At 45.4% G+C, this 8405-nt stretch overlaps 1 protein-coding gene across 1 annotated transcript in view; it reads left to right on the top strand.

The window, feature by feature from the left end:
* Positions 1–632, top strand: part of LOC109881851 (bcl-2-related ovarian killer protein homolog A-like) — a 39748-nt gene extending 39116 nt beyond the window's left edge. The window contains exon 4 of the mRNA XM_031822332.1: positions 1–632. This exon is cut by the window's left edge and continues 1485 nt beyond it. The gene's annotated coding sequence lies outside the window, so the exon portion shown is untranslated.
* The last annotated feature ends 7773 nt before the right edge of the window (positions 633–8405 follow it).

Here is an 8405-nt window from a genome sequence, read left to right as displayed (position 1 = left end):
AAGAAATAGCCATTGAGATTTTCCCAGGGTTTCTAAATGAAGCCCCCTAGTGGCTGGAAAGAAGAATGACCAGAAAAACACAGGAAGAGACTGTTGTGATTTTAGGATCTCTGGATTGATAATGGTCAGATGAATGAAAAGGATAACGGACTTCACTAAGTGAAATAATGATCAATTCCTCAGTTTGGATGGAAATATAGTTTTGATTACAAAGTTTGTTTGCATGCTTCATGTATGGGCTTGTAAAGGAAGCATTTCACTGTATGATTCATGTGACGAGTGTGTGGATTTATATCAGTCCCCCAGTTAGTGTGTGGATTTATATCAGTCCCCCAGTTAGTGGGTGGATTTATATCAGTCCCCCAGTTAGTGTGTGGATTTATATCAGTCCCCCAGTTAGTGGGGGGGGGGGGGGGGTACTGTTTTTGTAGAATATTGAGATATTATGGATCACTCCATCGTCTGAAACTTAAAATTTCCATTCAGACATTTTGTTTTGTCTGTTTTATTCCACAAGTTTATTCCACAAGTTATTTTAACTTCATGAATAAACTACACAGTAGCTTACATATATTATATTTGGCATGCAACACTGAGTGTCATTTCAGAAAATAAAATATTTTATATTTCAACATTTGTTTTAATTGGTTTCATTAATGTCAGTATCATACATTGAAAATGGATAGCTACCAATTTTGCCTACTTTCAAGTGATTGGCCCAAATAGTCAAAAGTCTGCCATGTACGGTCTTGAATAGCGAACTTATCATGATTTACTGCCATCTAGCGTCCAATATATTTATATCACCAAACGTTCTTCAACATTGGGAATGTGAGAGAAGCTTCATTCTGGTCATATTCTGGTCGGGTTAGAGTGTTGGGACTAGTAACCGGAAGGTTGCAAGATCAAATCCCCCGAGCTGACAAGGTACAAATCTGTCTGTTCTGCCCCTGAACAATGCAGTTAACCCACTGTTCCTAGGCCCTCATTGAAAATAAAAATGTGTTCTTAACTGACTTGACTAGTTAAATAAAGGTAAATAAATATTGGTAGAACTGGAGAATGCAGGTTAAATATATGTATGGCATTAAAAAGATGCTTGAACGTTACCGTAGTAACCAATAACACTTCCTCGTAGATAATGTAATAAAACGTAAGATGTGGCTCAACATAATGATACTTTGATAAAAAAGCAGCTCGGAGAAGTTATAACAGGGTAGTTGTACTGTGTGTTCTGAGGCATGCTCTCTCAAATAGCTGTTCTCTCAAATATCTCCCCTCCCGGAGGACATGAGCCCTAGGACCATGCCTCAGCACTACCTGGCCTGACGATTGCTAGCTGTTCCCAGTTCACCTGGCCGTGCTGCTGATCTAGTTTTGCTGTCCTGCCTGCTGCTGTGGACCCCTGACGTGATTCATCCGGCCGTGCTCCTTCTTGGATTTCAGAATGCCTGGTTGTGAAAAGACAACTGACATTGACTACTGAGGCGTTAAACTTTTACACACTCTAACCTGTATGGTTATTATTTGACCCTGCTGGTCGTCTCTGAACATTTGAACGTCTGGGTTTACTATCTGGCCTTAATGGCCACATGTACTCCTAGCTCAAGGGTCGACATCAATACCAGATCAATATCGCCAATATGCCGGCCTTTGGGCTAATGTACTCTATAAATCTCCACCTGGCACAGCCAGACGAGGGCTGGCCTGCCTTCTAAGGAGTTTTTCCAAGCCACTGTAGACTGGGTATCTGTAAAGCACTGCTGATGTAAAAGGGGCTTTATTATTTATAAAAGACATGTGATTGATTGGGAGTTGATAGCTGGAGGGAAAGAGATTAACAAGTGGATGGACCAAGGGGCCAGGGTTCACTGGATGGACCAAGGGGCCAGGGTTCACTGGATGGACCAAGGGGCCAGGGTTCACTGGATGGACCAAGGGGCCAGGGTTCACTGGATGGACCAAGGGGCCAGGGTTCACTGGATGGACCAAGGGGCCAGGGTTCACTGGATGGACCAAGGGGCCAGGGTTCACTGGATGGACCAAGGGGCCAGGGTTCACTGGATGGACCAAGAGGCCAGGGTTCACTGGATGGACCAAGGGGCCAGGGTTCACTGGATGGACCAAGGGGCCAGGGTTCACTGGATGGACCAAGGGGCCAGGGTTCACTGGATGGACCAAGGGGCCAGGGTTCACTGGATGGACCAAGGGGCCAGGGTTCACTGGATGGACCAAGGGGCCAGGGTTCACTGGATGGACCAAGGGGCCAGGGTTCACTGGATGGACCAAGGGGCCAGGGTTCACTGGATGGACCAAGGGGCCAGGGTTCACTGGATGGACCAAGGGGCCAGGGTTCACTGGATGGACCAAGAAGCCAGGGTTCACTGGATGGACCAAGGGGCCAGGGTTCACTGGATGGACCAAGGGGCCAGGGTTCACTGGATGGACCAAGGGGCCAGGGTTCACTGGATGGACCAAGGGGCCAGGGTTCACTGGATGGACCAAGGGGCCAGGGTTCACTGGATGGACCAAGGGGCCAGGGTTCACTGGATGGACCAAGGGGCCAGAGTTCACTGGATGGACCAAGAGGCCAGGGTTCACTGGATGGACCAAGGGGCCAGGGTTCACTGGATGGACCAAGGGGCCAGGGTTCACTGGATGGACCAAGGGGCCAGGGTTCACTGGATGGACCAAGGGGCCAGGGTTCACTGGATGGACCAAGGGGCCAGGGTTCACTGGATGGACCAAGAAGCCAGGGTTCACTGGATGGACCAAGGGGCCAGGGTTCACTGGATGGACCAAGGGGCCAGGGTTCACTGGATGGACCAAGGGGCCAGGGTTCACTGGATGGACCAAGGGGCCAGGGTTCACTGGATGGACCAAGAGGCCAGGGTTCACTGGATGGACCAAGGGGCCAGGGTTCACTGGATGGACCAAGGGGCCAGGGTTCACTGGATGGACCAAGGGGCCAGGGTTCACTGGATGGACCAAGGGGCCAGGGTTCACTGGATGGACCAAGGGGCCAGGGTTCACTGGATGGACCAAGGGGCCAGGGTTCACTGGATGGACCAAGAGGCCAGGGTTCACTGGATGGACCAAGGGGCCAGGGTTCACTGGATGGACCAAGGGGCCAGGGTTCACTGGATGGACCAAGGGGCCAGGGTTCACTGGATGGACCAAGGGGCCAGGGTTCACTGGATGGACCAAGGGGCCAGGGTTCCAGTCTAGAAGCACGGTTTTGAATTCTACGGTTTTGACTGCTCCTACGGTTTTGACTGCTCCTACGGTTTTGACTACTCCTACGGTTTTGACTGCTCCTATGGTTTTGACTGCTCCTACAGTTTTGACTGCTCCTACAGTTTTGACTGCTCCTACGGTTTTGACTGCTCCTACGGTTTTGACTGCTCCTACGGTTTTGATTGCTCCTACGGTTTTGATTGCTCCTACAGTTTTGATTGCTCCGACAGCTTCTATTTTGACAGCTCCTACGGTTTTGAATTCTACGGTATTGACTTCTCCTACGGTTTTGACAGCTCCTCCGGTTTTGACCGCTCCTACAGTTTTGACAGCTCCTACGGTTTTGACAGCTCCTACGGTTTTGAATTCTATGGTTTTGACTTCTCCTACGGTTTTGACAGCTTCTACGGTTTTGACAGCTCCTACGGTTTTGACAGCTCCTACAGTTTTGACAGCTCCTACGGTTTTGACAGCTCCTACAGTTTTGACAGCTCCTACGGTTTTGACAGCTCCTACGGTTTTGACAGCTCCATCAGTTTTGACATCTCCTACAGTTTTGACAGCTCCTACGGTTTTGAATTCAATGGTTTTGACGTCTCCTACGGTTTTGACAGCTCCTACGGTTTTGACTTCTCCTACAGTTTTGATAGCTCCTACAGTTTTGATTGCTCCGACAGCTTCTATTTTGACAGCTCATATGGTTTTGATTGCTCATACAGTTTTGATTGCTCCGACAGCTTCTATTTTGACAGCTCCTACGGCTTTGCTTCGGTACGGCGGTTTAACTGAAGGCCGGACCAGAAAGACAATTTCCATAGACGTCCGCAAAGAGAAAATGACTAATAAGACAATTTAGTCATTGCCTTTGTGCGCAAAGCGTCCATTAAATGATTCAACAAATTGTCGCTGAGGCCGATATTTACAGTGCATTCGGAAAGTATTCAGACCCCTTTGACTTTTCCCACGTTTTGTTTCGTTACAGCCTGGTTGCTAAAATGGATTCAATTGTTCATTTTTTCCCCTCATCAATCTGCACACAATACCCCATAATGACGAAGCAAAAACAGTTTTTTTACACATTTTTGCAAATTTATGAAAAATACGAAACCGAAATATTCATACCCTTTACTCAGTGCTTTGTTGACGCACCTTTGGCAGCAATTACAGCCTCAACTTTTTTTTATGGTATGGCGCTATAAGCTTGGCACACCTGTATTTGGGGAGTTTCTCCCATTTTTCTCTGCAGATCCTCTCAAGCTCTGTCAGGTTGGATGGGGAGCGTCGCTGCACAGCTATTTTATGGTCTCTCCAGAAATGTTCGATCGGGTTCTAGTCCGGGCTCTGGCTGGGCCACGCAAGGACATTCAGAGACTCACCCGACCTCAACCCAATTGAGATGGTTTGGGATGAGTTGGACCGCAGTGAAGGAAAAGCAGCCAACAAGTGCTCAGCATATGTGGGAACTCCTTCAAGACTGTTAGAAAAGCATTCCAGGTGAAGCTGGTTGAGAGAATGCAAAGTGTGTGCAAATCTGTCATCAAGGCAAAGGGGGTCTACTTTGAATAATCTCAAATATAAATATATTTTAATTTGTTTTAACAGTTTTTTGATTACTATGTGATTCCATATGTGTTATTTCATATTTTTGATGTCTTCACTATTATTTTACAATGTAGAGGGGGAGAGGGGTAGAGCAGTGGGTGAGAGGGGTAGGAGTAGAGCAAGGGGAAGGAGTAGAGCAGGGGGGGGCGGGGTAGAAGTAGAGCGTGGGGGGGAGTAGAGCAGGGGGGGCGGGGTAGGAGTAGAGCGAGGGGGGGGTAGAGCAGGGGGGGGCGGGTTAGAAGTAGAGCGAGGGTAGGAGTAGAGAAGGGGGGGTTTGATTCAGAACACCTTGCTACATAGCTTACACACACACACACACCAGGGATCCCTATTTGAACAAGGAATCATTCATGATCTGACTTTATCATCTTCACACAAAATGACCACCGTGACAGTTGATTGTATATTGATTTAAGTAACATTAGGACTATTAACTGTCACAGTGGTTATTTGTATGAAGATGACAACGTCAGAACATGATGATGCAGATTTTGTATACGTCATTTGTGCTCATGTGATGTTGGTCATTATATACCGGTTTCCACTAGTTATTACAGCCCCAAAAAGTTGGCTATATCATCGTAAACATTCATGAAAACAAAAATGTACTTGTTGGTCTTAATTTAAGGTTAGGGTTATACATAAGCAGTATTGGACGCATTTAGAGTTAAGGACAGGATTAGGTTTAAAATCACATTATAAGAAGATATATTGTAGAAATAGTCGCGTTTATTACTTCGTGGCTGTGGTAACTAGTGACGAATGCATAAACCCGGATATAGAGCTGGCCAGTTTGTTCCAGGGAGGCTCAAGTCGGTGGAAGTCTGTCTCCCTCCAGCAGGTGGCGTTTTTTCGTTGTTTCGCCCACCAAGCAAGGAGCTTTTGTATGGGGTTCAATACGAGTGTCGAATTTGGTCAACAAAAGTGTTTTTATGTTGATTTGATCGAATAAAAGTGCTTGAGTTGTTATGAGTGTACTGATATTGGTAGGACACGTGACATCCTGGCAACTTTGAGAAACTAGATCTGATTTGTTTTCAAATTCTTTGTGGGTCTGAGGGAAATATGTGTGTCTAACATTGTCATATATTTGGCAGGAGAATAGGTGCAGCTCAGTTTCCACCTCATTTTGTGGGCAGTGGGCACATAGCCTGTCAGCTCTGCCTCTCTCAATAACAAGGATATCTATGCTCACTGAGTCTGTACAGAGTCAAAAGCTTTCCATAATGTTGGGTCTGTCACGGTTAACAGGTATTCACTGTTTAGGGCGAAATAGCATTCCAGTTTGCTTTATTTGTTGGCTAGTTCTTTCCAGTGTGTTAAGTAATTATGTTTTTGTTTTCCCATGATTTGATTGGGTCTAATTCAGTGGAGGTTTCTTAGGGAACGATGGCTCATAATAATGGCTGGAAACCATGTGCTAGATGTTGCTAATTCCTTTCTGCCTCTTCCACTCCTATTGGATGGTTGTATAATTATTTTCTGGATTTTGATCCATTAGTGCATATCGTCCTAATTCAGCTCTGCGTGCATAATTAGTTGTTTTAAGTTGCACACAGAGGATGTTTTTGCAGAATTCTGCATGCGGAATCTAAATTTGGTGTTTGTCCCATTATGTGAATTCTTGGTTGGTGAGTGGACTCCAGAACTCACAACCATGAAGGGACATGGGTTCTATAACTGATTCAAGTTGCACATTATTACCAAAGACTTTTTATAACTAACCAAGACGGGACCACCGCCTGTCGTTTCCCAAAGGGAGCAAATGAATCATAGTGGGAAGAACAAGCAAGGAGGTGGGTAGAGCCAAGCACGAGCTGGTGAGAGCCTATTGGCGTTTTCTAGCGTGTATTTGCATATTTGCATCAGGGAACGCCTACTCTGAAGTGCGCTTGTGCAATAACTAAATTCGTCCTTGCACCCCTTCTAAACAACGCAATTTTTTTTCCAACTTTGGCAATGGGTAAAGTCTACAAAACATAGTCCATTCTGTTACAACCAAATCTAGTTTTGGAAACAGAAAACTGTATCGAGATCAAACGTTTCATCGATGAGACATTTGGCAGAATGTTGGGTAAAATCCATCTCGCTCCATCTTTTCCCCACTGCCGTCCACAGAGCTTCCTCTCGAGCCCTGAATGCTGATTGGCTGGCAGACGGGGTATATCAGACCTTATACAACGGGTGGATCTAATCCTGAATGCTGGTGGGTTAAAACCGCATTCCAGCCGGTGTCTAGTCCACAGATTGTCACGTTCCACATTGTTTCAATATTCAAATTCGATCTCCAGCTGTCCCATAGTAATGAACGTGTCGGGAGTCGGGGCGAGACAGAAAGGAAGACAGCGTTTCTCAGCCAGTCAAAATCATGAATCAGCATCATTTTTATGGATATATACAAAAAAGGTCAAACGAAACGCAGATCATTTGCAGTCTTTCCAACTTCATTTTGAAGTGATTGTGTTACTGTAGCTGTGTTGTGTTACTGTAGCTGTGTTGTGTTACTGTAGCTGTGTTGTGTTACTGTAGCTGTGTTGTTGGCTAGCTCCTCTGAACAACTGTGTCCTGACGAGTGAGCACAGTTTCTATGCCAGGCCAAATCGCGCCTCATTAGCTCATTGTTATGGATGTATCCAAATATATGTCACTATAAAACAGCTTCAACAAATGCAAATGCAGCTACTTTGCTGTAAATTAGCCGTAGTTAGCTAGCAAGCAAGGGATAAGAACGTTGCCAGCCAGTATGGCAATAGAACATTTAGAACCAACGACTGAGTCGTGTCCATAGATACAGAACCAACATACTTAACGACTGAGTCGTGTCCATAGATACAGAACCAACATACTTAACGACTGAGTCGTGTCCATAGATACAGAACCAACATACTTAACAACTGAGTCGTGTCCATAGATACAGAACCAAAATACTGAACGACTGAGTCGCGTCCATAGATACAGAACCAACATACTGAACGACTGGGTAGCGTCTCTAAGCAACCCTAGATTTGTGTCAGGGTCTATATATTGTGGAAGGATGAACTAGTATAAATTAATTAATCATTATAATATTTTTATATGAAAATATGTCAATCATTATTTGAATATGTTGGGTACCTGTTCTATAAAAGTGATAATGCCCTCGAAGAAGGTGTTTGGAGGACATATTGGCACAGTTTGCTGGACTTCCGACTTCGATCTCGGGCCGAACAACACCCGTGCCAATATATCGTCCAAACACCGGCTTCGAGGGCATTATCACTTATGACAATTTAATTTTTTTACTGCTCTAATTACATGGGTAACCAGTTTATAATAGTAACAAGGCACCTCGGGGGGGTTGTGGTATATAACCAGTATACCACAGCTAAGGGCTGTGTCCAGGAACTCCACCTTGTGTCGTGCATAAGAACAGCCCTGGTATATTGGCCATATACTACACCTCCTCGCATTATAGCATAATTATACCTCAGTGGGACAAACACGTTAGACAAAGTATTCTCTTCTCTGACATCCTGTTTACTAGGGTTGTGGGTGGCAGTCAGTTTGCCTGGTTTCGCTGATCTACA

The sequence above is a fragment of the Oncorhynchus kisutch genome, linkage group LG4 (genome assembly GCF_002021735.2).
Source record: "Oncorhynchus kisutch isolate 150728-3 linkage group LG4, Okis_V2, whole genome shotgun sequence".
Lineage (NCBI taxonomy): Eukaryota > Metazoa > Chordata > Actinopteri > Salmoniformes > Salmonidae > Oncorhynchus > Oncorhynchus kisutch.
This window is presented reverse-complemented; position numbering and strand designations above follow the sequence as displayed.